Below are 26,770 nucleotides of genomic sequence, written 5' to 3'. Positions count from 1 at the left end.
GTTTTTTTTTTAATACCAGATTTTAAATTAATTGAGTTTGACGTATCACATAAAACAAGATTGTTTCATGTCGAAAGCCTTTCTCTTTTCAAATAAATAAATTTAAACAAACATTTGTATTATCATTATTAATTAAAGTTTAGCTCTAAAACGTGTTACTTAGAATTTTTAATAATTTGTTACTTACCTTAACGTAATAGCAAGCCTTTCCTGTGTGGGAATACAATTCCTCATTTTAGTGTTTTCGTGTTTGATGACATCTTTTGACTTCTCGTGAAGTTCATCAAACGAAACCGTAGACATTCTAAAGAAATTAAAACACTTATTTCCATCACGTTGAAGTTCTTCAAAAACGGTGTGAAAGGTTCCCACCTGTTCCCTTGTTTTATTAATCGGATGTATCCAGTACTTCCACTTAATCCTACGACGCTTTATACGACGGTATAGGAACCACATAGCCACAACACGTTTTTTATTCATTAGAGAGAAGCAATAAAAACACTCACTACAGCACACCATATACTCGAATAACTTTCTGAACGGTAAAAAATCGATGTGTGTGCAAGCGGCACCCAAACGATAAAATATCGCCCGTTATTTTATCGGACGTCCAAATTCGATGTGTGTGAAAGAGGCCTAAGAGTGGCAACTCTAATTTTAAAAATGGTATCTAAATAGCTTTAATTGAAGCATATCTATTAGTCCAAGGGTATCTATCTACACAATGATACAGAAGTATACAAGATAATCAATTTCCAGAATCACTTGGTTAAAAAATGAGTAGATATTAAATCGTAAATATGGTAAATTTAGGTTTGGTCATGCAACCATTTATAAATATCTGTTTTCAAGAATTTGCATTATACACCACTTTGCTTTAAATATCCGTTTGGTAATAATTAAACATTAAATTCTTTAAAACTTGCGTGCCCATAGTATAAAGAATTTATATATGTGTTCCAAACACACCAAAAGTAAATATTATAATAGATGAAGATAAATTCTAAAATATAACTATATAGAATCATATAAAGAAATAAACCGTTATTTAAATTATATTAACTTTTACCTACAGAAATTGAGTATTTACGTAGTTTGTTTGTTTAATTTATGTATGCTATTGCCCTTATTTTAATATAAAACCTATAAATTTCAATTTAATACACGGACATAACATTATCCGTGTGTGGTGTATTCGGCCAGGTCAGTCTGCCCTGGCCGAGTTCACGTCAAGCCGCTAGTAAAGTAAAATTTATCTTAGCCTGCACAGAGTTAGTATCCCACGTAGATCTAAGGCTCTCTTAATTATTTGGCGTTTGCTATACAATTTGTATTATCTTGGCTGCAAGAAAAATGACTTGATTTGAAGTGTTGAAAACCTACTACAGAGCGACTACTTCCAGCCTTGTGGTCTACTTCTGTCTCAGATCTTGTCCTTTCGTTGCTTTAGTTGATTCTGGTTTTTAGTCACTATCAAGAAAATCGTACGTAGGATTAAGAAGAGTATTGTCAAAATTAATCTACTTTAGGTGCTTCTAATCTACCGCCATTATAAAGGGAACAATAGAATATCCTTAGTAAGATATTGCATCATTTCAAAATCATTGCGTTTTGCGTGATCTTGATACATTCGAATCAAGAAAAAAATGACTCTTTAAAACATTCTGTGTCTATTACACTGTGTTTTTCTTTACGCCATTTTAAAAATGCCACATCACAAAATCAAGAAAGCCAAATAGTTGTGAGTATCTTATGTGCAGTCCGAGCTTTATTCATTCAGTTAGTTTTCGTAACAGTGAAGTTGGTTTAAATTCGTCCAGACACAATCCACAGTAAAAGTTAGATAGCAGGTTCGTTTTTGTTATTTGCATTACTCTCTTTGATCAGGCACTGTATACTGAATATTTTCTAAAATGTTAATATAGACACATGTTTCATACTCTTTGGCGAATTTCAGCTGAAAGTGTCAGTTAAGTTTAAATTATAATTCACGAATATTATATTTTTTTATGGAATTGAGGAATATTCCTGAACATTGTTCCTATGTTCTCTGGATGAAAATGTTCTTGGGACATTAAAAAATATTTAATAACAAAATTACTTTGATTGGTCCATCCATTCTTGAGACTATCGTTCAACAATCCATTAAATGATTTGTTTTTATTGTAAAGATTATTATTAAATACTGTAATTTGTAAAAACCTAGAGAGCATTGTAAAAACTAAAGTCCACTTAGTTTCCTGATATTTTTAACACCATTTATTGACCAGATCTATGACGTAAAACCTCAAAGTTTAAATGTTTCAGCTTATAGTAAAAGCAATTCTGTCATTGTGTGCAACGAAACTACTGTGACATTATTGCTGCCGACCACGTTCACACGATCTATGATAACCTTTTATGATAAAAAATAAAGTATTAAACTAATATTGCAGCCTTAACTCTTCACCCCCTCCGACCCCCCCCCCACACTTCATCACAAGATTAATCCAGCCTTATACATGATATAACACTATTTCTGTGGTTTTACTATCACTTCCAATAACATCTTACATCTGATCATGTTTTACAGCGTAACTCCCAATTGTAGATAACTTTCCGCTTGGTTACTTCAGGTAATACCGTGTCGGCATACTACCAGAGGTCACCAGGTTCACACAGCCGCACGAGTATTTGTCCTCGACTGAGTGGCTATAATCGGTTAGTGCTATTGGGACGAGCGAGGGGGAAAGTAATACTACTATGTTAGTAATGGTTGAAATTACTAGTAGTACACATTAAAAATTTACTTGTTTAAACTATTGATGCAGTTTTTTGTTCTATTTACACGCTACCTGGCCATATCTAAATCTGTTGTCTTCGTGTTATTTCTTACGTGGCAACGGCTTTTATTTGATTCAGAACAAGGGCTTTAGAATGCTCAGTTATTTTTAATTTAATTTAAATTCCTAACGGTTTATTGTGTTATCAAAACCTATGAAAAGTTGAAAGTTGAGTTTAAAATGTATATAATATAATAGCTTCTTTTTAAGCGCCATCAAATAAGAAAACTGTTGTATTGAATTTTTATTTGTGCAGGGTGATTTACAAAGATATTCAAAAACTGTGGAAGCACATTTTAAATGTAAAAAAATAATACAGTTTATATAAACATGGATCCGCCAAATTTTCCAAATATTGTTTCCACCTACTTAAATCAACAGTTTCCAAATAAATGGATCAGTCACGGAGGCACCCAGGTCACCGGATCATTCGCCGTTGAAATTTTGCATATGGATATGGATGAAGAAGAAAATTTACGAGGTCAAAGTTATTTCCAGTGAGTTGCTACTTAGACGTATTAATGAAGCTTTTACGCAGTTAAACTTTGAACTACGGAAAGCAACAAAAACTATCCTTAATCGAGCAGCAAAATGCATTGAATTTGGCGGAGACACTTTTGAAAATGTATTGTAATTTGGTAGAATAGGTTTAGATTAATGTTTTCCTATTAATTTTACTTTATCCTGTTATGAATAAAAATTCATTTAATCGACCATCTGTTCGCTTTCTGTGTACTTTATTTATACCATTTTTTTCTGAATAAAATGTCATATGAGTTATATTAACAATTGTAGTATGTTTCTTAGTGAAATAACATAGTTATTAATCCCCAAAGATGAGAAATGTGCTTTTTCACTCCATTATTTGGCACTTGACACACGTTTTCTAAAAAAAAATACTTAACTTCTAGTTCTAGAACCTGTTTTATTCAAATTACCAGGTAAAAACCAGAAGAAACGATTGAATGCGCCACTTTATTACCAGAATTCTAGGAAGACCTCGTTTTACTTGGTGAACTTACTGAAATCCGGGCGAAATCTTTGGCTAGCCGGACTAAACTCGCTATTCCGGACCCATGTGTACATGAACTTTTTTATTATCTATACATGTAGAATGAGCTCTCACAGTTTCTGTATATCTTTGTGGATAACCCTGCATTATGCCTGCGCATGAAGGAGTGTTATAAATAATAAAATGTTTAGGTGACCAGTAGTGCATCTTTCAAACTACGTGGGAATCTTATTTATTGTGCCTCAAACAAGTTTCAAGCTACCTACTCAACTGGTTAATTATGCAGAAAGTGTGATCTATAAACAATATAATTGATAAAAGTGGTTGAAAATGTAGCTCTTTTTATATCTTATACCAATTAGCCTGCTCAAAACCGGTTGTAAATGATAATTTATAGTAAAATAAATGAATATGAAATATAAAAAATTATAATTTAATTATGTAATTCCAAAGTCACATACAACTGATAAAAGAATTGGAAATGTCTTAGACGTCTTATTTGTTTGTTTTAGAAAGTAAAACGAGAAAGAAAATAAGTGTTAAGGATGGTACTTGAAGTACCTTCCGACCTTACTACAAAAATAACATCAGACGCCCACTCTCCTTGCTTTACTATCAGACACTCCAGTCTTGCCTTACTTCCGTTCGTATCCCATGGTGATCAATGACATGACTTTATAAATAAAATTCTACGTGCACATAGTTATTGTATTCGTATCATCTTCTACTTAAGCCACGATAATCATATATCTCCTTATTTTAAGAAATTATCCTTATTAATCAAGATAGTCGGCTCAAAGTTTCGTCTTTGTATGAAATTAGTGCATGCGTAACTCGTAGAAGTGCATTTATACTACCCTTTCCAATTCATCTGCCAGTCTTATATAAAGGATGAGTTATAAATCCTTCTCCCCCCCCCCACAGTTTTTCACAATTCTTATGGTATCGAACCACCGCTGGCCATTGTTGACTAATAAATAAATACATTATTTTGATAAAGATTCCTCAGGTTGGAAGTAGATATAATTTTAAAATGGGAAGATGGTATTTTGATTTACATATGTACAGTCTATTTTTTGCAATGAAAACGATGCCACAACCTGTTAGTAAATGTTATAGTAACATCTAACAATGGCAAATATCGAAATCCTGTTATTCTTTCAAACTTTCTATCGTCAATAACAAACTTTAAATAAAGGACGTTATTTGATGTTTTCGTTCTTTATATATTGCTACTTTTGGGATTACTCGAAAGGATTTTTTTTTGTGCTAAGTGGCTTTTTACATACAATTAATTATAACTTAATAAAAACATATCTTTAGCTAAGTAGGTGTTCAAAGGTGTTTTTACTTAGGTTTTATCATATATTTTAGGAAAATTCAGATATTAAAAAAATATATAGTTAAATTATTTAATTTACAGTATTTTCCCCTAGTGCATTGCTTAAGAATTTATATAAACACACCGGGAATCCTTCCTAGGTTGTAAATGCCTGCACATGCAAAAGTAAATCAATATTGTGTAATTAAACTATGGTTTGACCTCTACAAGAAAATACTAAAATTATTTCCTTTGTGGTGCTTGAAAGACAAGTTTCTAAAACTGACAGGTGATTCATTGACTCACGTTTAGAAAGTGAGTCATTTATTTAGAAAACATGCAGACCAAGTAAGAGACTGAAATTCAAATTTTGAAAATAAAGCGCTTCAACGGAGACATATTGTGTAGCCTAGGACAGATATACCAGTTCTACTGATAGTGTTTTAGTTTAATTTCAGTTATTGAATTTGATCCGGTGGTTTATCATTCACTTTTAGCAAATAATAGTTTCCCCTTCCTGGAGATAATATTTATTTTACATATTTTAATATTATCTTGGCCAAACTTTAATTTTTTGTAATGCGTGTATCCTTGATGTTATTCGTCCCAGGTAATAATTTTAGACATATATAGGACAGCTTCCAAACCTAGAGGCAAACCACCCGTACAGTACGTATAGCGGCCAAACCAAACGAGGTAGATTATTCGTAACAACTTAAACCCCCCTATTTCCACCCCAAAGAATTTGGAGAAATTATTTTGAAATCTCTAAAACTCCCCAAAAGGGTAGTTTTTGGGGGGTAGGGGTGGTTTTTGGAAAATTTTCAAATGTAAAGGTATGTTGAGTTATACCTCATTTTAAAGGTATTTCTTCACTGATTATTTTGATACAAAAAGTTTGAACTTATCTTGCCGCTTATGTACAGGGTACACCAAAACGTTAAAAAATCGGGGGTTTGTGGGTAAATTTATTGTAACTACCTGCAAAAATGTAGAGAGACGATATTTTTATTGAAAACTAATGATGAGATGGCTTATCGAAAAATATCATCAAATGCCACCCTACCCCAAAATTTACACATTTTAAAAATACATAGAATTTTGAAATACTTAACAGCCCCAATCTAAAAAAATCAAATAGCAACCTAGGTTGTCTTGTACATCATTAGAAAGGTCTTTAAAAAATAAACATTTTCTACATTTAAAGTTTGTCTTTATCTCCAATGGTTTCAAAACTGTAGTACAAAAATAGATTTTTTAATAATTTTACTAAGTTAGTTTGTATTAATATCAAAATCTAATGAAACAAATGGAAAACAAGTTGGACTTTTAAGTTTAATTTGTTTTTAAATAATGTAGTACAAAACACATCAGGATTTCTATCAGTGTAACATGTTTCAAAAGCAATCTAACCGTGGTGTTCTAACAATCCCAAATACACGAGTTGCCCCTGGAAGAACTTTGGAACCAATTCCTTAGTCTCTTATCTAATCTCTGTTATTATCGTCTCCCTATTCAGTTGTTCTTGTGACCACGTGGTATGAGGTCACAAGAATTAATTTAAATTTTTTAAAGTACGTAGTGTAAGTTTTGTTTGTTCTAAAATGCCGCTCTAAAATGAGGAGGCATTCCAGAAGCTTATGGTGTTAGGGGAATGTTTCCAAAATTACTCAGCTGATGCTCTTCTTTATGCCCAACGTTACCCAGACCGCGAACATCACTCCAGGAACGTTTTTCAAAGACTTGCTAGTCGAATTCGTGATACAGGTCATGTTCAACCTGACCACAACAAAGGAAAGGAACTCGCTAGATCCGTGAGAAGTGATAGGGCACCCAAAGTTTTGGCAGCCTTTGAACTAGATCCGCATGATTCTACACGAAGAGTAGCTCTTGATTCTGGTATGAGTCAAAGATCTGTTTTAAGAATCGTTCACGATCACAAAATGCACCCATATAGGATGTCATTACATCAAGAACTCCATGGAGATGATTACTTTCATAGAATGAACTTTTGTTTGTGGGCTCGAGAAAAACTACAACAAAATCAAAACTTTCACCGTAACATTCTGTGGTGGGATGACGCCACGTTTAGGAGTAATGGAGAAGTGAACCTTCAAAATATGAGATACTGGGCGTTTGAAAACTCACACTGGATGCGAGAAGTGGACAACCAAAGGTACTGGACACTAAATACCTGGTGCGGTATTATCGGTGACAAAATTGTAGGGCCATTCTTCTTTGACGATCGCCTAGACCGAGTAGTTTATATCAACTTTCTCATTGGTCACATGCCTAATTTATTGATCGAAATCCCTGAGGAAGTCTTACAATGTATGTGGTTTATGCACGAAGGGGCACCAGTACACTACGCCGAAGATTCTCGATTAATTCTAAACGAGCAATACCCTGACAGATGGATTGGAAGAGGCGGCCCTGTGAACTACCCAGCGAGATCTCCTGATTTAACGTGTATGGACTTTTACTTGTGGTGTAGACTAAAAGAACTAGTGTATAAATCAAGACCAACAACTAGAGAGGACATGATGCAGTGGATAAGGGAGGCTATAAACACGACCAGTAGAGAAGAGATAATTAGAGCTGTAGATAGCTTCACCTTAAGGATTGAACTCTGTCTGGAAAACAATGGGTTGCAGTTTGAGCACCGGTTTTAACTCTTCATGAGGTCAGTTACTAGGTTATTGTTGGTTTTAGTTTGATAATTGTCATATTGATAGTTTACCATGATGCTGCTGTAACATGGTAGATTTGTTTCAAAGCCAGTTTGAAGTGTTTATTTTGTTAAATAATGACAGGATACTCCTTCCTTCCATGGCACTCACATCAATGATTAAATAACAACAGGTTTTCTCCTATACATTTTGTGTAATTAAAGTGTAAAACTTTTTATAATTGAAAATGTACTAATTTAATAACTGGGTAATTTTCCTGTTTCATGAGAGAACTCATCACTTATCGTAAGACATTGTAGTTTACAGTTTTCCAATACCTTTTTAAATTTTAAAAGACTCTTTTAAAAATAGGATACAGTATTTTTTCAATCATAAACATAAGAGACGAGTTTACTGCTGGAACTTTTTTTACTTGCACATTGCACTGACTTTTATAATAAATACATTGAGTAAAGTTATTAAAAAAATCTATTTTTGTACTACAGTTTTAAAACCATTGGAGATAGAGACAAACTTTAAATGTAGAAAATGTTTATTTTTTAAAGACCTTTCTAATGATGTACAACACAACCTAAGTTGCTATTTGATTTTTTTTAGATTGGGGCTGTTAAGTATTTCAAAATTCTATGTATTTTTAAAATGTGTAAATTTTGGGGTAGGGTGGCATTTGATGATATTTTTCGATAAGCCATCTCATCATTAGTTTTCAATAGAAATATCGTCTCTCTACATTTTTGCAGGTAGTTGCAATAAATTTACCCACAAACCCCCGATTTTTTAAAGTTTTGGTGTACCCTGTACATAAGCGGCAAGATAAGTTCAAACTTTTTGTATCACAATAATCAGTGAAGAAATACCTTTAAAATGAGGTATAACTCAACATACCTTTACATTTGAAAATTTTCCAAAAACCACCACTACCCCCCAAAAACTACCCTTTGGGGAGTTTTAGAGATTTCAAAATAATTTCTCCAAATTATTTGGGGTGGAAATAGGGGGGTTTAAGTTGTTACGAATAATCTACCTCGTTTGGTTTGGCCGCTATACGTACTGTACGGGTGGTCTGCCTCACCCTGTATAAACAAATACAATGAATCGCTGTCTGATTGGGAAGGGTGGGCTAAAACTGAGCATTGAGGACCTAAACATACTTATAATAAAATTTGAAGTTTTTGAATATTCCCCAATTTAGTAAATGTTTAAATGTAACATTTACAATATACTCGTATTTGAAATATGTTTCATGACTTGTAAATAAACCTCATTCTAATCTTTAATCGTCCGCATGTGTTCATAGGTACATATCTTGTTTGTACACATCTTACACTTTCGACTTTGGCAGCCCTGAGGTTTTAAATAAAGTCTTGCAACCCCACGTATTGGGTGGAGATGGTGCAGTATATTTTTACAATGTTTTAATTTTAATTTCATAGCTGTTTAAGATAACCAACTACTGAAAATTTTGAATAACATTTTATATCCCTCCTGCGTGACTTATAGGCATTTAAAATAATAAAATATAGGCAATTTTTATAATCAGACAAATAAAGACAGCTGAAGATATAAGTGAAATTTTACATGAGTAAAATTTAGGACAGCAAGATTATACATTTTTTAACTAAATTAAAACTATGAAACTTACATGTTTTAATAATTTATCTTAATGAAATAATTTGAAATAAAAAGCGTGTCACTCCCTCCAATCATATTTGCCATATACAAACTGTAAAAAGTACTCAGCATTTGCTCATTTTCTTCTTTAGATTAGATTAAAATTTCTATCACTTCTTGTAAAACAACCTTTTTAGGTACTTTCACCAATTTTCTTTTTTCCTTATCTTAACGAGTATCTTAAAGATCTGTGACAAACAATTTCTAAAAAATACTTTAACCGAAAAACGATTGTGCCACGCCAAAAGACGTAGATTGGCCTTTAAAAATTTAAACCTCATTGCTATTTACGTTTCATTATAAATTTGGATAATAACGAGGACATTATATTGGTACTTAAAACTAACTTATAGTAGTACGTTGTATATCCCCTGTAGACTTTTATTTTATTTCTATTATTGACATACGAGTGGTGACTTGGTCATCATATTTTGTAGAGTGCATATTTCTAAATCTACACATCTTTCAATAAACAACAAACATTTTTATGCAGAAATAAACTTCAATAAATAATAGGGATTATTAAATAATTTTAAAATTGTTGATTTTGATGAACTACACATCCAGATTTATTTTTAAAATTATTTTGGTATGAAGCAGAACATTACTTCGGATAATTCAATCGATGTTGAGTATGGCCATGTTAAGATTTATTAGGAATGTTTACCAATGTAACTCTGTCAACGTTTAGCCGAAGAGTCCCAATATACCGCTACCGCTAGCCGCGTGACTGGAAGCTGCAGAACCTGAGATGCTGCCTAAGGGAGTGTTGATGTTCAGGCCGCCGGCATGGGCGCTGCTGGCGCTGGCGCTGCCGCTTCCTCCGACGATCGGACGTGGATAGTCACGTTCATAGTTATTATACCCATCATAATGTCGCTGCTGATGATCTGAAGCAAGGATTGTATTTATTATTATTATTGTATTACATTTCATCATATTAATCAATATATATATCTAATATACAGGGTGATTCGGTTAGTGTTACCGGCACTTTTCTGAGCTGATTGTACTATAAAAAAATAAAGAAAAAAAGTTCATATAAACATGGGCCCCGGAAATGCTTCCTTACTGGGTTATGGCCAATTGAAGATTTCACCAAAAATTGTGTGCAGGAGGTCAAATGATGATTTGCCGCGTGTTTTATGAAGAGATATTTATAGGCGAATGCAACTTTTTCTAACGGATTTTTAGATGAGAAATTGAATAAAGTTCATCTCATAGCTGTATCTCATTTAGTTTTTTTTGTTATACTACAAAAAACAGAAATAAAATAATTTTGAAAACACTTTTTTAAGGTTTAACGGACAATTATTTTGTTAAATAGGCATTGAAGACCCACATTTTTACAAAGAAAACTTGCAGAAAATTTTAATTCTGAATAAAAATTATGAGCCACACGGCTATTAACAGCGAAGTATTAGTTTCTGGAATTTTAATTTTTACAACAAACATTCTACCAAGCAAGAAATACGTGTTTTAGTAAATAAACACCGTAATGTAATGATATAAGGTACACAAATAATTGATTAGCATACAATTGTAAATACGATTTTTAATAGATTAATGCTCAACTAAAAAACAATAATACTATTACTTTTTAGGACTATCCAAATGGTTACATCATGTACCTACATATCTTTGTCACGTTAGCTTTACAGAAGGTAAATTATGTTTCTATAAGTTGGTATCACAAATCAGGCTGTTCAACAATACACTGCAATTTATTGAGGAATCCAAATTATTTGTTACCAATTCTGTACTAGTTTAATGAGTGCAATTTAATACAATTAATTTACTACTCGTTTGTTAGTGAAGTGTATTTTAAAGTAACTTACTATCACAATTGCAATGCCTTTGTTATTTACAACGGAAGAATATGCCGACATGGTATTTGTCTTAGGCGTTTGTGACGGAAATGCAACCGCTGCTACTGCAGAATACCGAAGACGATTTCCTAATCGCAGAGTTCCAAACCCAAAAACGATCAGTGGATCATTTCGTATCCTAAGAGTAACAGGTAAACTTCCTAGTATTAAATAATTATCGGGATCGCCCTGCCCAGAATAATGTAGATATGGAAGAGGCTATAATCATGGCTTACTGAACGCAGTCCTGGTGTCAGTACACGGTCGTCTTTCTAGGCGATTCGCAGTGTCTCAGTCTGAAGTATAGAGAACTTTGCGCAAAAATAGCATGTTCCTTACCATAAACAACAAGTTCAAAGTATTCAACCAACAGATCCTCCTCTTCGATTGGAAATTTTGCAACTGGTTAATTAGAAACCGTCAAACACCATAGAACCATTTTATTCACTGATGAAGCTCAATTTACCCGAGATGGCGTCAACAACCTTCACAATGAACACACTTGGCAGAGGGAAATCCACATAGTACAATCGTGCGCAACTTTCAACACAGATTTAGTGTAAATGTAATGGTGGTGGACTCATTCATGATCGATTAATAGGACCATTCATTCTCCGAGGACATCTCAATTCCCGCATGTACCTAGAATTCCTTAGAGAACAACTACCACTATTATTAGAAGATGTTCCATTAGCAGCAAGGTGCAATATTATTTATCAACATGATGGTGCCCCTGCCCACTTTTTCCCATAATGTAACAATGCACTTAAACGAGCAGTTTCCCGGGCGATGGATTGGTCGCGGTGGACCACACACTTGGCCACCAAGATCACCAGATCTAACTCCATTAGATTTCTGTATATGGGGGTTGGATGAAGAACCTGGTGTACCAGGAAAAAGTAAATACACGTGAAGAGTTAATAAATCGAATTGAAGATGCCGCCGCACAAATCAAAAACAATCGTGCAGCGTTTGCGGAGGATTAAAACTCGATCAATCAGAAAGCGAGCTGCTAAGTGTATTGAAGTACAAGGACTGATTTTTGAACACCTGTTATGAAAGTGGTACGTAGTATTATAAGCTTTAGATGAAAAACAATAAATTTATTTAAAACTTAATTTAAATTGCATCCTAATAAATTCTTATGTGTAGGCTACTCTAAGTTCATTAAAATGCGGTTTTCCTTTGCTTTGGAATTTCTTGCTTGGTAGAATGTTTGTTGTAAAATTAAATTCCAGAAAACTAATACTTCGCTGTTAATAGCCGTTGTGGCACATAATTTTATTCAGAATTAAATTTTCTGCAAGTTTCTTTGTAAAAATGTGGGTCTTCAATGCCTATTTAACAAAATAATTGTCCGTTAAAAAACCTTAAAAAAGTGTTTTCAAAAATTATTTTATTTCTGTTTTTTGTAGTATAACAAAAAAACTAAATGAGATACAGCTATGAGATGAACTTTATTCAATTTCTCATCTAAATAATCCGTTAGAAAAAGTTGCATTCGCCTATAAATATCTCTTCATAAACACGCGGAAAATCATCATTTGACCTCCTGCACACAATTTTTGGTGAAATCTTCAATTGGCCATAACCCAGTAAGGAAGCATTTCCGGACCCATGTTTATATGAACTTTTTTCTTTATTTTTTATAGTACAATCAGCTCAGAAAGTGCCGGTAACACTAACCGAATCACCCCTGTATATACAACCGCATGTGTAACTGACTGACTGACTCACGTATACTAATTCTAACCTACTTCCAGATGAGTTAGAGACTTGAAATTTGGTACACAGATAGCTTTCCACGTGTAACCACCAGGAAAAATCCCGAAAAGTGAGAATTTTTCATTTTCAACCCCTCAAAAAAATTCCCAAAAAATCGCGCATTCTTCACCCCCTGCAGGCATTTTTTGTAAGCCCGATAGCGGGCGAACCGTTGGAGCTAGCTCGGATCTGACGGATAATTCATGGTCAGGAATGAAGTGAACTACAAAAAAGGTCTAATGACTTTTTGCTCTATCTTCCATGGTTAAGCGACAAAACGCTCGAACATTTGAAATTCCAGAGATTTTTTTTCGATAAAAATAATGTTTCAAGCCCGATAGCGGCCGAACCGTTGGTCGTAGCTCAAATCTGATTGACCCATCAAATTAGCAAATTGCGCGATCTACAGAAAAGGTCCAGTAATCTTTTGCCCTATCTCGATTGGTTTGGCCGAAAAACGTGATTATGTACAATTTTGTTTGTAACTTTTACGCGAAACTTTTGTTTTTGGGGTCGATAGCGGCGAAACCATTGGTCGGAGGTCAAAATAAGGACTAACGTTTTATTTAGGAAATAAGATGACCTACAAAAAAGGTCCAGTGACTTTTTACTATATTTCCCTTAGTTTGACCGCAAAACGCGATTAAGTGAAAATATTGGACATTTCGCCTAAAAATTTACATTCCGGGCTTGATAGCGGCTAAACGGTTGGTTGTAACTCAAAACAAATTTTAAAACGGGATTTAGGAAATCACGTGATCTACAGAAAAGGTTCTGTGACTTCGGGAGTTGGCTGAGCGTTAGCTAAGCGTCAATAGTAGATAGGGACAGAGGAATATTTATTATGTTCACAGACACAATACCCTCTAAAAAAGGGCCCAAGTGTGTCATTAACCCCCGGTAATATTAACCCCCCCCCCCCGGGGATTTCCTGGTATGACCTGATAACCTCCTGTACATTCAACCCCCTGATGTGTTAACCCCCTGGTAACATTAAACCCCCCCCAGGGAATTTCCTGCCATGACCTCATGTCCGAATTTTACCAGTCACCAAATCTCTTAACCCCCCCCCCCTGGGAAGATCCTGGTATGACCAGATAACCCCCTGGAGACTTATCCCCCGGTAACGTTAACCCCCCTGGGAATTTGTTCATATGACCAGACAATATCCTGACGAAATTAAAACCCCCTCTTGTCTTAACCTCCTTAACATTAATCACCCACCCAGGGAATTTCTCGCCTTGACTAGATAGTCTCATGGTGATATTAAAACCCCCTGTTCGACTTAAAATACTGCCTTGAGGTCGTTTTTTTATTATGTTTATACTAAACAATTCAAGATAGCTGACCCGTGCAGACTTTTCTCCCGAGCTCATTTCTGGCTAAACCATAGGTCGTAGATCAGATCTGAGGGCACAATCGAAGACAAAATTAAATTTCCAACAAGAAAGGTCCAGTCACTTTTTGTTCGTATCTCTAACGGTTTAACCGCAAAATGCCCTCAAAGTCAAAAGTTTTTACGAATCCGGAAAAAAATCTATGAAAAAAGGTTCAATTTTTAAATCCCTTGTCATTTACTTTAATGTCCGGACTTAACCAGTCACCGAATTCCGCTTATCCCCGAATTTGCAAGCGTTTACTTTGGGGGCTGGGGGCGTAGCCCCAGCGAGCCGAAGGCGAGTTATATACATATAAAATGTAATGTGTAAGGTATGTCTTCTTTAACAGAAATTTGTGCATAATGCCAAGCGTGCTCTTTCGCTATCCCACACTTATTAATGAGCATCTAAAAATAGCTTTATTGAGTGACAGTAATTATATTGACATAACTACTGCTTCCCTACGTCATTTATTATTTGATTAACATCTCATCGTGTCAGAGATAAGAATTATCGTAACATATAAAACAATTACAGTAAATGCTAAGTATGGCAGACTATTTACTCATTACTTAATAAATTCTGTTCTGATACTTTTTTGATTATTAAATATAGCTTTTATTTTACGTTTAAATTCAAAATATTCTGGCAACCAGTGATAAAATATATACTTTATGTTAAATTAAATTACTAGCAAATTTATAGAGTTCAGAATAATTTATGTCCATTTGCGGATTTTTAACATTAAAATATATATTAAATTTCTAATTTCCAGGAAATATCAATTTATTATTAATTTGAATTTATTGCAATATATGTACTTTTGTTTAGCACTGTAAATAGGAAATAAACTGGAAACTGAAACTTATAATATTAAATAGTTCAAATTTACTCTTTTTAGTTAGAATAAAATCTAATATGGTAAAAGAGTACGCCACGCTACTTCACACTACTTTTTAAATATACTACTAAATTTAATATAGGGTATTCAACTATTATTTATGACGAAATTCTGCCTTGATTCGTCTCTTTCTTATGTATATCATTAAAATATATTTTGCAATTATGTTCATTTTAATATATTCTGACAAATGGCTATAAAATACATGCATTGTAATAAAATAAAACTGTCAGTGAATTTATGGAGTTCAAAATAATTACATTTCACATAATAATGTGGATTTTCAACGTAGAAATAGAGAAATTCACACATTTGTAAGGGGATTCCTAACTTACTAAAATAATTAAATATATTTTAATAATACAAATCCTTTTGATTAGAACTGTAATAAAACTAAAGATACCGGAAACAAAACTTATCACCTAAAACACTATAAAGTACTCTTTTAAAGTTAGAATAGTATATGTACTAATTATTATTTTAATATTACCATGTTATAATATGATAATATGACCACGCTACGTCACACTACACGTCCGGTTGGCCGTATAAACATTCATATATTTATTACAAGTGAATTATTATAAGCTCACGAATCTTCTCATATTAATTGTGTGCTACAGACTCTTTGGTCAAATAAATGTTTTATACATATAAATGTTGTTAGTTAATACTAAACTAAACAAAATAATCAATATAATATCAACTTATAGACGTAGACACAAAATCCTTAAAAGTAGTCCAAATATTTAGTACTTTTTATTATTTGCTTTATATTTGTGTATACTGTTTTCAAAACAATTAAACACATTGTCAGAACGAACAAAGGGGTCATCAGTCTAGCGTTAATCTTAATGTTGGGTCAGTGGCGTGATAATATATTGGCTTGCTTAAAATACTTATAAACGATAAACGAGCGTTATTGATACAAAAAAGATGAAATTAACAAATTTATAAAAAAATACATTATTTATACAGTTTTAATGGACTACTTTTAATCTTAAAAAAGTAGCACACAACATGTTACATCTGTTATGAAAAAACCATTAAAGGACAATAGTTGTGATTTTATTAAAAGTATTTTGATATGTATTGCTGGATTTATTCAATTATATTAATTTTGTAACAATATCATATTCAGGAATATCGTAATATTCCCAAAACAAATTAGCAGGACAAGAAAATTTTTGTAGTAAATTAAACTAATTTCTTAAGACATGTTGGTTATGTTTACTTAAAAACTTGTTATTGTTTTGTCATACTCATAATAATCAACTGTGAGCAAGTACTTTTACATACATAATTAATTTTATAAACAAAATATTATTTCTATTATGAATAATCCTTATTATTATAAGTAACTGTAAAATAAATTACTCGTATTCTAAATTAACTTTAACATGACATTTCATTTTTTTAATATGAATCAACGTCTATTATATTTTTATTCATTAATAAGTATGGTTTAAACAAATATGAAAATATTCCAAGATGAAAATGCATTGCACCTTAGTGAGACGTGTGTATTACATGGGCTTCAGTACGCTTACAGCGACTTCAGAAATACTTCATGGCCTACACTATTTCTATTTTGCTTTCGTACACAATCTTAGCACAATGTCTGGTTTTATTCATTTATCCACCACTATACCCGATTTGTTAGTAAGTTAAACGCAACGTCAGCGCTGTTGCACTTACTTACAGCCTGGTTCACTCTCTCTCTGCTTTCGAGTGTTGCTCTACTTGTATTTTGATGATATAATAGCATCTATTTACAACTGTATAGACTTTGTCATCACTTTGTATGATAATGGGCGACTTTCCAAGATACAGCCAAGATCTGCGAAGTCATAATTTACATTGTAGCTAAGTCAGCTGACTTTCCCTCTCCCAAGCATACTTTCGCTATGTAAACACCTTTTTCCTTGCATGAAAAATTGAAATGATTCCGTCATATGTATTGACAGTCCTATGTTCAACAAACTGATTTTAACATCAAAATGAATTATAAAATATCATTGTGTTTCCTTAACTAATTATTAGATGTCAGATAACTTAAAAGATCTCGTACTTTTTTGCAAATTCAGTATTTCGTCCAGAAAGTTCTGTGAAGGGTTTCCGTAGTATTTTCCACGTTTAGCTTCACGTCTCTCGTAAATACAATTTTGCTTCACAATAGGCCACTTTCGAGACTAATAATGAAAGTTACTACAACAGCTAAGCTCTCAATAACTTTCTATCAATAATATTAGATATAGTATTAGTTATAAATTTTAAATTCAGAGTTATTAACAAAATTGTTTTTAAAGCTTGTTTACATTTGCTACTAGTAATATTATTTGTACTTTACATCTTGGGCTTACTTGTTAATCTGCAATTTATCATGAATTCAATAACGAAAATGAAAAACAATATGTTTTAAAACTCAATATTTGTAACTAACAAAACTAATCTGACAGCAGTTCTAAGAACGTTACCTCCTATATATAGTATACAAAAGTACGATATAAAAATATGAATGAGAACTAACCTGCATATATCTGAGTAATGGCCAGGACGACCAGCAGCATCAGCGTCCACACGTTCATGGTTGAGTTAGCGATGTTGGTGACTGTTGAGATGTCAGCAGTCGCGGTATATAAGAGGTAGGCTACTACAGACCCATCAGGACCCATCAACTAATCTAGACAAAATATCCTCAAGGGAGACCTGACTAATTATAAGTGATAAGTGCTACAATCGGAAGGAAGCCCATTCTCTCAGTACCGAACTGTATGTTTGGTTCTTGAGTATATACTTTACATCTCCAACTGTAAAGTCGATGTAGATTCGTTTATCACTGATAAAATAGCTGTCTACCTCGCTGATGTGTAAATGTACTGGCAATAACTAGGATACATTCTTGGTAATACAATATGATTCTGAATTATAACATTTTCATTTTAGCGCAGGGGTAAGGCTACGACTCCACCCATCAGGGATCATTTCTGGCTCGTTTATACCTTCCAGTTGGACCTACCACTGGGCATAGCAAAAACTGATGTGTCACTTAAATCTGGGCAACACTACGAATGTCCAGAAGCGGCACATCACTAACCGCAAATGTCGAGATTCAGGGGTGCAAGGGCAATTCGATAGGTCTATAGGTCGATAGGTCCTCTGCGGGAGATGACTGTTGGAGTTTGGTGAGGTTTGTTCTCTAACTATCAGAGGTTCTTGCTAGACTCAACATGGATGTGCCACCCACTGCCTGCTTTGACTGGAGAGGCTGGTTCAGAGCTGGCTTCCTCTTATTCCGTGGGAACATGACTTTGAGATTAGTGCCCTAATTCTTCCTCATGAATCTCGATAGGAGGCCATCCAGAATATCCTGTCACTCCGGTAGCAGCGCTAAGGTTCTTACAGGACTAAGTGCAATTTATAAGCTTCTTGTCCTGAGAACAAAAAAAAGAAAAAAAGGCTACGACTCTCTACGAGTACACAAGGACGCCATAACAATACGAAGTTCTAATCTCTAACAACTTTTAATCAAGAATTATTGCACAGACAGAAAAATTTCGCTTGTACAGTCTGTAGGATCCTTTCAGTCCTTTATGAGTTTACAATATATTGTAAAGGCAAAACAAAATGATGATATTGGATTGCAAGTAAACAATTAAATAAAATTTGAACCATACTTATTTACCAAAAAAAATGCCGTCATTTGACGTCGCACATGGAATTCTGTTGACTGCCGACCACGCTTTTTACGGCGCCGACTATTTCAGAAATAAAAACGCATTTAAGGAAATGTATTTGGACTTCGGCATTGATAGTAATTCGCCATTTACATGTTTTTATTTCATACTATGGAATATGATCAATAAAACGTTGTTGGCAGTCATCTGGAATATAGGGAAAAAGTGGTTTGTTTACGAACTCGTCGTCGCGTCGCGTCGGCCGTTTGTTGTCGCTCTGATATCGTTCTATTAATTCGTCATCTGCATTGTTGTTGTTTTGCTTGCTATTTCTATAGTTTACAACGATTGTTTTGTGAGTAAATACAATGAATCGTGGCAGTATTTAAGGCAATCAAGTGCTAGATTTTCAAGTGGTAGTGAATGTGATTATTTATTCCAAGATCACACAGATAATGATCCTGATTTTATTAATGATGGACTTTTTGGAGATCCAAGTTATTTGTTAACATTGTTTTATTTTACTCAAATAACAAATTTGAAAACTAAAAAAGGTAGGCTAATTAGGTAAGGCTGCAAGTGTCTCTTACTAGTGCAAAATTGTCATGTGCAAAGAAACTTCTTTCAAGGCATTCCACGGTTAAAAAGATTTAAACATAAGTGGATTTCAATTATTGTAAATAATGTGTAACTGTAGTGACTAATAAAAATGCTGAATACAGGAAATATAATGAGAAATATATTTATGTTACAGACTAGTACATAGTGATGGTTTTTTTATCAACTTTATTTTTTACAAAAAAGCGTTGTTTTTTAATTTTAAAACAAGACTTTCAGTTTAAAAATATTCATGCATGGACATTTGTATAGAAAGAGGAAGATTTCAGCTTTAAAAAAATGTAAGCACCGTAGTTTTCTTATATATTTCTTAAACAATTATATTTTTTTACATTAAAACGGGCGGCAGTGTAAGAAAGTTTTCAAAAATAGGATGCGGCAGTGAAAGTGTTATATGTTAACACTATATGAATTCTCAATAGATTTTAAAGGTAAGACAAATGATGATATCGTATTGCAAGTAAGAAATTAAATAAAATTTGAAGGATACGAACCTGTATAACGTAATTCTCGCTATTCGTCCTTTGAGGTAAATTATACTAGCAAAAACACTACCAGATAATTATATTTTATTTTATATTTATAAAGGAGTTCTATTCACACAATTCGTAATTATAAATTAGTAAAAATGGATTTTTGATTGTATTCAATACTGACACTATTCATTGTATTTACCCACAAAACTACAGATTGTAAAATTCGTATATATGTTTCTATTGGTCAAAAAAGAACTCTATTGATTTTATGGCCAAAAGAACAAGGGGTAGTCTGTCCGTATGCGATGCAACTCTTGGTATAAAGCCATATTTTCTTGTAACTTTGAATTGCTTATAAATATTATGTTAACACATATATAACGTGTAATACGTTACTTTAATTAGACGTATGTCTAAAAATTTAAATAAAAATATTAAGAAAAGATCTTAATTTTTTTAATAATGCTCATTTTTATATCTAATGTAATACTAATTAAACAATGCAGTATTAAAATAATGAATATTATAGTTTAACATATCAATGGCTTTCTTGATATCACAAAGCAAGCGACCGACACATCTACCTGTATCTACACATTATTTACGTTTATGTTAAATAAAATGTTGTAGTGTGTATTCAGTGTTATACCTCTGTACAATACCAAATTTATATATAGAAATATTTATTGTTGTTGATTTAAGTAATCTTTTTTACTAATAGTTTTCTCAAATATTTAAAAAAAATGTGAAAGTAGCGATATAGGAAGAATAATACTGCACTGGCTCCTTGGGTTACTCTTCGAAATGGGTATGGAAACAGGTTCCTTCCAAACTTATTCATTATTTCCTATATTTTTTCCAATTTAGCAGAATAATTTTAGCAAGTATAAGTGTTATACTTGCCGTATAAAACAACATTGTAATATCCTCTTATAAATAAAAATGAATCGCTAAATGTCTTGCCAGGCGATGATTTGGAGAACGGCTGGACCATTGGGTAATTTCTATAAAAACATATTCGTTTAAATCTGAGGAAGGTTTAGGTGGAAAGGAAAACTAAAAGTTTATCTGTTATCTTTTAGAATTCAGAACAGTTTTAATATTTATCTCATAATCCAAATTTAACTGGCATTATGCAGCTGTTGACCCTTTCAGTTGAAGTTCGTCAAAGAGGCAGAAACACTTGTTTACAATTTAAATTTTAGAACAGTGCTTGATCAATTGATGCAGACAGCTGAGGCAAAGTTAATATCTAACTTTTAATCCGCATTGCGTCAGTAACCAATTTCAGCCATTTAATGCACTGGAAATGTTTTTAAACGCAGTTATGAAACTAACTTTAATGAATAAAGTTGAGAATGTTTTCACATTTTCACATAAGGTAATCAAAACTGATGGGCTTCCTTGACTTTGTGATATGGCATTTTAACAGTGGCTTTAGGAAAAATAGAGAAACACTAGCATGCAATCCATTCTTTCCTAAGATACAGTAATAAAACCACCATTTTGTGCCAACTGACAAAGAACATCGGTGAACCGCTGTCACGCAAGTCAAGTCGGCCACGCACTCGAGTGCGAGATATGGGCGGACACTCTACGTCAATGGTGCTACAAGCAAAATATTGCGATAGTACAGAGAAAATAGTCACTCCAGATCGCGACTGCTAAACGAACTGTCTCCAAACCGGCCGTCCTCGTGTTCCAGGAGGCCATCCCAATCGACCTGCTCGCTAAGGAAGCGGGTATACGACGGGAACGGTGTGGAACTCGCATCGAGGCTTGAGAAAACGCATGAGGAACTGGCAGGTAAGATAGCTGCTATAGATCAGAGGACGTTACATGGCCAGGCTGATTACAGATCTGAGAGGTGGAATGACAGCATGGAAATGTAAATTTCTACCTGACTTAGATCCTCACCGGCCATGGCAACTACGACCCTACCTATTTAAGATGGGTAAGTTTAAAAAGCTCAGAGTGTCCCAGTGGGTATACGGAGCACGACGACGCTAACCACACGATATTCTGCAGATAATAGGAAAACGAAAGAAGAAGACACGCTGTACTGTCTTTGCCTATGTAGAGGGGATGCTGAAAACCATGAAATTAGAAGAAACATCCTCGGTGTTGTCCAGTCGATGGCTGTAGGAGCTCTCTGCAGATTTATGTAGGCAGCCTCGTAAGGCAATGCGGTAAGCAATGGAGGAGGTATGCCAGCATTAACTTTGGGAATATCTTAGACTTTTCATTGACGGATTATTTAACAAACTTTTCTAACTTTACATGACCTATGATTGTATTACATAACTTTTTCTCAGGAATGATTGTACCGAGACCATATTTAAAAAAAATTTCCCTAAAAAATTTCTTGACGAGACCGATATCTTACATAGTTATGTCTACTGGGAGCTAGGTTAAGGTTACCCTCGTTGTGAGAGATCTCAACTAAATAAGTTCTACGACATTAACGAAATATATCTAGTTGATCAAGAGGTGATTCAAAGTCCAGTATGAGCAATGCTTGATAACATTTTGTCACTCTTGAAACTAATTGAATCAATCTTTTCTTCGCCCAAGATTTTCCCGTCTGCTTTGAATAAGCTAAGAGTGGTTTCAGATAGGATTATCCTTGCATCATAAATAACTATCGTTCTGTTTTTATGCTTAGGGTCTTCAAAATATTTTCTAAAAACAGATTTTCAATCTTTTAAAGGTATCCAAGAATGGTTCAAAGTTTGGATTAAAAAGTTTATAGTATGGTTAACTATGGTCAAAAACAGGTCAATTAATGGTGCCTATTTTACAAACGTTAAAATGTAAAATTCATAAGTCAAAATAGAAAAGAGGTTCAATATACGATATATGTGAATGCCTGAATTAGATCAGGTACGAAACAAGATCTTGAGATCAAAACCTCGGCTGAACCAGACGAATGTACCAAGCACTTTCAAAATATTATTTCGGAATCTAATTGTGCCACATGACCAACTTATTGTTTCATTCAATAATAAGTTTAATACCAACCAATTAACATGTTGGATGAAGCTATCTTGAAAGAAGACGAATCCATCATGTTTCTTGGGATTAATCTTGTCCAGCGACTGATTTAGCTCTATCATATAGGTACACAGTGTTTCATCAACGATTGTCTAAGACTGGTAAAATCCTGCTCGTTCCATGTATTTAAAACAGCCTAATTAGACCTAATACATTCATATTTGGCTTCATATGTTTTGATGTAATGAGGCAGATGTTCTAACTAGAAAGTTGATAGAGTATATAAAATACAAAAAAAAACTGTAAAAATTATTTTCAAAATGAAACCCAGTCAGTCATGTTAAACTCTTCAATGCTTTTGCGATTTTTAACGTCACTCTATACTGTCAATTTAAGTGCAAACTGATTTAGAACTTCCTGGTACATCCTACAAATACGAGACCAGAGGCGAGGCAACTTCCGCATTGAACAGCACAAGACCATTAATTTAACAGTTGCCGTCTTAAGTAGGAGTCAAGCTCTTTGAGATCTCAAACAAATCCAATATTTCAAATCTCTAATAATAAAAACACATTTTGCTGTAGATTTTACTCATTTTCATATTAGCTATTTTACTCAGTTTATGATATTAAATCAAGAACTGTATAGTTTAATATACTGTATATTTTATTTCACCTTTTCTTATTTCCAAAACATGTACGGCTTTAGGTCTACACAGTAATATATGGATATATAGGGTTTTTCGTGCGAAGTTGGCACAACTTAATATTCACATATATATCATAAATATGTTCTACAACCTTAATTAGTACAATAAAAATTCCTTGAAGATTTATATTTAATTTCCATTATTAATAATTGAGTGTCAATTTGGTTGTTGTTCAATAATTAACACACTTTTTTATACAGAAATTTCCTTTAATAAACATTTCAGATTACCACAGAAAATGTAAATTACATTGATTTTGGAGTACAACACACCCAGGTTTTTTCAAAATTACTTTGGTATTAAAGCAGGATATTGATTTGGATAGTTGAATTGATGTTGAGTATGGCCATGTTAAGATTTATGAGGAATGTTTACCGATGCAGCTCTGTCAACGTTTACCCGAAGAGTCCCAATACACCGCTACCGCTAGCCGCGTGACTGGAAGCTGCAGAACCTGAGATGCTGCCTAAGGGAGTGTTGATGTTCAGGCCGCCGGCATGGGCGCTGCTGGCGCTGGCGCTGCCGCTTCCTCCGACGATCGGACGTGGATAGTCACGTTCATAGTTATTATACCCATCATAATGTCGCTGCTGATGCTCTGAAGCAAGGATTGTAGTTATTATTAGTATCGTATTACATTTCATCATATTAATAAATATGTATAATGTAATGTGTAAGGTATGTCTTCTTTAAAAATTAATTTGTACATAATGCCAAACGTGCTTGATCGCTAACCCACACTTATTAATGAGAATCTAAGAAAAGCTCTATTGATTGACAGTAATTATATTGACATAACCATTGCTTCTCTACGTCATTTATTATTTGATTAACATATCATCGTGCCAAACATAAGAACTGTCATAACATACAAAATAACGGACAATTCACTCGTAGTATGCATTATTGCAGAAATTCCGTTTGATTATTTTTAATTGTTAAATATAGCTTTTATTTTATCTTTAAATTTAATAAAATATAAACTTTATGTTAAAAGAAATTGTCAAAATAATTTATGTTCATTTGTTGATTTTTAAAATTAAAATACAGTAAGTTTCATATTACAAGGAAAATATTAATTTATTATTAATTTGAATTTATTCAATAATATGTACTTTTGTTTAGCACCGCAAAAAGGAAATAAACCGGAAACCTAAACTTATCATATAAATGTTAAAAATTACTCTTTATAGTTAGAGTAAAATCTAATATGGTTAGAGTACGCCATGCTACATCACACTAAACGTCCGGCCAGCCACATACATATTTACAGGTGACTATTATAAGCTCAATATTCTTCTTGTATTAGTTTTGTGCTACAGACAATTTTGTTTATTACATTTCCTATAACCTACTAAATTAAAAAAGAAACAACTCTAAAACAGATAAAATATTCAGTAGCAAGTTTGAGTTTAATTATATTTAATTGCAAAGGAAAAACTATAACATGTTTGCAATGCTGAGGCTAAGCGCTCGCTTATTCCGATTGAATGCAACTGAGCGATAGAACGAGTCTTGCGAATTCACAGTATCAGGACCGGCCTGTATTACAGTTTGGCGTCCCTAGGTAATAAAGCACACGTCAAGAGAAAATATATATGCATCGGAGTTTTAAAGCCTTACACTTGTGTCTGAAAATATGGTTTGACATAAATTTGAAATGTTGGATAATACTGAACTAAGCAAATGAATCAATGCAATATCAACTTATAGACGTACACATGAAACCCCTAAAAGTAGTCAAAATATTTAATACTTTTAACTATTTGCTTTATTTGTGTATTTTGTTTAAAACACGATTAAAACACATTGTCAGACCGAAGAAAGGGGCCATCAGCCTATCGTTGATCCTAATGTTGGACGTATTATGCGATAATATATGTGCTCAATATTTGAAACTAACAAAATTAGTCTACCAGCAGTTCTAACATAACCTACTCTATACAGGCATATACAAGTATGGTATACAAAATGGCTGAGAACTAACCAGCATATATCTGAGTAATGGCCAGGACGACCAGCAACATCAGAGTCCACACGTTCATGGTTGAGTTAGCGATGTTGGTGACTGTTGGTTGGTCGGCAGACGTGGTATATAAGAGGCACTATAGACTCATCAGGACCTATCAACTAATGTAGACAAAATATCCTCAGGCGAGACCTGACTAATTATAGAAGTGATAAGCGTTACAATCGGAAGGAGGTCCATTGTCTCTGTAGCTAACTGTGGATCTGGCTCTTGTTTGTATGTGATATCTCAATAGTAAAGGCAATATAGTTTCGCATATCACTGATATCATAGCTGTCTACCTCCCTGATGTGTAAATGTATTGGTAAAAAACTAGTGACATCTTTGGTAAAGAGAATATAATTCTGAATTATAAATCTTCCACCTTAGCGTAAGGGTAAGGCTGCGACTCTAACTAAGAGTATACGAAGAGACCATAACAATCTGACAATAGGTCTTTATTGTTTTATTAAAAATAAAAATAAACAACTGTGTAAATAGGACTCCTTTATAGATAAAATAAAATTTCCTGTTTGTGTTTTTGCTAGTATAATTTAACTCTGGTGACGGATAAAGTGATATGCGTTAAATCTATTACCGGTTAGTATCGTTTAAATATTATTTAATTTCCTAGTTGTATTCCCATATCATCATTTTGTTTGGGCCTTAAACTTTATTGAGAACTGACGTAGTGTTATCATATAAATTATAAAGGACTTGACAGGTCTGTAGGTCCTTTTTAAAGCGAAAGTTGTCTGTCCGTTTGGGCGATGAACTCTTGATAGAAAGTTCTTAATGATTTAAAACTTATAAAATAGGTTCCTCGTGGACTAAGGAAAACTCTATTTAATTTACGTTGA

Source organism: Homalodisca vitripennis, chromosome 5, assembly GCF_021130785.1.
Source record: "Homalodisca vitripennis isolate AUS2020 chromosome 5, UT_GWSS_2.1, whole genome shotgun sequence".
NCBI classification, from domain to species: Eukaryota; Metazoa; Arthropoda; class Insecta; order Hemiptera; family Cicadellidae; genus Homalodisca; species Homalodisca vitripennis.
Note: the sequence above shows the minus strand (reverse complement) of the source record.